The sequence below is a fragment of the Cibotium barometz genome, chromosome 64 (assembly GCF_041138505.1).
Source record: "Cibotium barometz isolate CiBa-2024 chromosome 64, ASM4113850v1, whole genome shotgun sequence".
In the NCBI taxonomy this organism is placed as follows: Eukaryota; Viridiplantae; Streptophyta; class Polypodiopsida; order Cyatheales; family Cibotiaceae; genus Cibotium; species Cibotium barometz.
Window position 1 is genome coordinate 7,322,501 of NC_141109.1, and position 4,457 is coordinate 7,326,957.

Here is a 4,457-nt window from a genome sequence, read left to right on the forward strand (position 1 = left end):
AAGCAGGCCTTTGATATTGAACGGGACAAGGTGAATGCAGCCAAACAGGATGCACGAAACAAGCAACGACACCTTACAAGCCTGAAGAAGCTTCCAGTAGGCTTTCGACAACGGAAAAGAAAGCGTCAGTCCCTAGAAACCTTGGCAATCCTAAGTGGAGCAAGAAAACGACGTGTACGAGCAACAAGGTAACTTCTATTCTTGCCATTGTTTTGCAGGCCTTTCTGTTTTGTGAAACATATTGATGTTATTTTGTATTTATGTTCCATGTAGAGATATTGCTGGGGATATGATGGGATATGAAGGTGGTGCTGAGGAATGTAGAGCAGGCATATTGAAACATGTTGTTAAGTTATCAGACATATATAAGCTGCTAGAAGATCCCACATGCAAAATATCTAAGCAAATCCGAAACAGAATTTCTGGAGAGCTGCAAAATATGGTAAGCCCCATACAGATTATGGATGCATGTGATAGTGCTGGTGTCAGTAGGAAGGGATATGAAGCCATCTACAGGGTGTTTACACTAGGTCATCGTGCTAAAGGTTTTCTTCGACCCATGCTACCAACTCCATACAGTGTGGCAAGAAAAAGTGCAAACTCAAAAATTGCGACCATGTTAGGTGGCTACCATCATGTGGAGGATGCTCTGCCTGTATGTACTACAAAGGTATTTGAATACAACAAGTACAACAATGTCTTTATTGATTTAAGGACCCTTCAGAGAGCTATGATTTCTTATTATGGTCTAAGCATTGAGGAGTGCCAAGGTCAGGCTGTGTTTGTGTTAAAGCTTGATGAGTGTCAAATTGTAAAAGGACGAAAATTAGAAAGAGTCAGCCTAACACTTATGAACAAGGCTATCAAAGGAAATCTGGAACAGGATGATAATCTTCTTGACTGTAGTGCACAAGCCTCAAATTCCAACAAGGGAAGTCAATCTCAGGGAAAAGATTACTATGGAGTGCAATCAGAAAAGAATATATGGTGGTTGGCAGCATTTGAGCTTCCACAGGAGACGAATGATACATTGCGATGGTACCTTACCCGAACAGGCATCCCAAATGTCATATCATTGCAATCAAAAGGAGAAACTTTGCATGTGGAAGATGTAGGAACATTTACAGTTGAGTGGCACATGGCAGGTGATTTGAAGACATTGAAGTGTATGCTGGGATGCAAGCTAGGAGCAAATACTTTTTTTCCATGTATTTATTGTTGCCATTCAAAATCAGAGTATATTGATCGCGGCAAAGCTTCAGGCAAGGTTGCAGCCACCAAGACGACCAAATCTCATGCAAAGGGCAAGAAAAATGTACAACCAACTTCAATGAGTGCAACGCAAAACAAAGATCCAAAGAAACCTATGCAGTGGGTTAATGGCATCATGAATTGTAATACCAATTGTCCGCCTAATCGTGATCAAGAAGATATCTCATGGAGCCCTATATTAGAGATTCCACTTTCCCGTGTTCATATTTGCACGCTTCATGCTAGGTTACGCATAATGGACAAATTACTGAAGTTACATATCAATTATGCATGGAATATGGAGCCTGAACATCTTCGCAACGAATGCATCAGTAAGCTGGAAGATGTCCTTTCAAGTGTGGGGCTTCATGGTGGTGCTGTAAAGTTGACTAAGGATACTAAAAAGTCAGGACCGGGTCAGGATAATCCAAACAAAATATGCATGGGTGGGTCCAAAGCAAGACACCTTCTCTCAAATTACGAGGGGTACAATAGTCACACAAAATATGAATTATGGAAGGCCATTTGTGAATGCACCACTTATCGTGGGAATAATGCAGAGCTTGGTCTCAAGCGGGCAAGGCTGTGGTGGGAGTCACTTGACAAAATGATTCAATTGCTAGAAAAGGCTCCACTTGTTGCTGAGGAGATTGCAAACTTGAAGACTGCAATACATACATTTACTCAGCAAATGGTTGATGCATGGGGAGAAACACATATCACCCACTATATGGTATTTACCTTTCTATCTATTTACTGATATTAATCGCCAAATAGTAAAATTCTGATATGATCTTTGTTGCAGCACATTATATTTGCCCACGCACAGTTTTTTCTCGACAAATATGGTCCAATGGCAATTTGGAGCACCCAAGGAATGGAGCGCTCTCATTATCAAGCTAAGGCAGCATACTTTAAGAACACGCGACATGGTGGAGGTGGTAAGGAAAAAAGTAATGCCTTGCATGAGATGTTTAATTGGTTTTATCGCAGTTTGGGAGGTCGACGCCGACAGAAACCAAAAGGGCAGGTGTCATTACTACGAAGGGTTGTAAAAAATGTCAATCTGCAACGAGCAATTGCATGGCGAGCATCAAGTGCCATGCATGGGATGCGTGAGTGGTTCGCTGCGCGGAGGCGTATGGGTCGAAAATGGGTTCCATATTAGAAAATTATAGCCTTTTTTAAGTTAGAGCTTTTTTATTAATGTCGAAATTTTTTTTATTAATAAGTTTTTTTTCAAAAACTATATTGAGCAAGAGCAGTTTCAACAGGCTACTGACTTCTATGAAGCAGAGGAAATAAGCCATCGTGAAGAGCAGGATAGGCTCTTAGCACAAACACTACATGAGGAACTTGAGAGGCGTCAGCCCCCGTCTCCACCTAAAAAACAAAGAATAAAGATTTGTGTCAAGAGAAAGAAGGAACGTGCAAACAGGCAGCAAGAGGTGGAGATGGAAGAGGAGGATCGACGACAAGTAGAGGAGCAAAGGGAGAGGGAAAGACTGGAGCAGGAGGAGCAAAGGGAGAGGGAAAGACTGGAGCAGGAGGTGCAAAGGAGAGGGAAAGACGGGAACAAAGAATTCAAGAAGCACGCAGATTAAAACAAGAACAAGAAAAGAAGAAGGCAGAAGCAAGTAAGAGAAGACTAAATCTAGATCCAGCCGAGCAAGAAAGGCGAAAAAAATTTAGAAATGATAGACAACCATGGGAAGAGAGGTCGCATCCACCACCACCCCCTGTAGCCAACAAGAAGAGAAGATGGAAACCAGGGACCGTGGCTCTGCGAGAAATCAGAAAGTACCAAAAGAGCACAGACCCCATCATGGCGAAGGTCCCCTTTGCAAGAGTTGTAAAAGAAGTCATCGACAAGTACAGTGACAGGGTCACTCGGGTACAGAGTACAGCACTGGAGGCCCTCCAAGAGGCGTCAGAAACAATTTTGGTCTCTCTGTTTCAAGATTCGGTGCTGTGCCATGCTCATGCCAAAAGGGTGACCCTAAAGCCTGTTGACATGGCACTTGCACTACGTTTACGTCAGGATAAAACACTTCATAAGGAAGGCTTTATAGGATAGGATTAAGCTTTTAGGCGGCGGTCTTTGTGCCTTTTGTAATCTCGACATTGTAATACATTTTTTTGAATCTATAAGATATTGTCAATGACTCGTTAACCAACGTATTCATTTGTTTCAACTGTTATAAAAGCAGACATTTCATTTCTTGTACTGTTGTTTGAATTAGAGAAACTGTTGATCATGTATTAAGAGCCTTAGTTAAACAGGAACAAAATTTATATTATTGATAAGGTGATTGTGAAACATTATCTTGTTATACGTGGCATTGTTGTTGGCATTGAACAGAGGATCCTTACATAGTGCAGAAACAAAATTATATTGAATTTATTTTCGGTCCGAAAAAAAAGGCTTAAAGCTCAATAAGGCCTTAGAAAAGCTCAGGGACAAAAAAAAAAGTTATTTGGGGCTCAAAATCACCTGGTGAAGTCTGGCATTAGATAGAACAATTTTTAAAAAAGCAACAGTTTTCTTTTCTTTTTTTAATGTTTCTAGGCAGAGTAATCATCAAAATAAAGTGCACACAATGCATTTTTGTGTGAAAAAATGATCAAAAAAAGGGCTGTGCGCTACGGCGCAAATTTAAGCCTGGCCTGCAATTTGAAAGGCTGAAATTCGCGCCGTAGCGCATAGCCCTTTTTTTTTAATTTTTTGACTCTATCCAGCATTATGTGCACTTTTTTGATGAAAAATATGCTTACAAATATCAAAAAACATAAAAAATCCTGATTTTTTAAAAATTGTTCAGATTTTGTACTGCCAGATTTCAGCTGGATGTTAGGATTCAAAGAACAAATATTTGATCATTATCAATGAAATTTCCTACACATTCACATGCCTGCCAAAAGTTTAGAGGGCACAGTGCTGACACAACAAATTAACAAGAGAAATGGTTCAGACTTCTTAGAAACATTACAATTAAAAAAGTATACATTTTGTATTGATTTCGTAGAAAGAAAATTACAAGTTCCTGAGAAGATTTCTGAGAGCTTCTTTAGCTTCGTCACTCTGTGTGGTTTTCTCACCTAGGCTATTAGCTATAATAATAGGATTGGTTACACCTTTGGAGATTGAAGTGGCATAGTGGCTTAGCACGTGGCCGGTGTAGTTGCCTGCAAATGTGTACATGGCT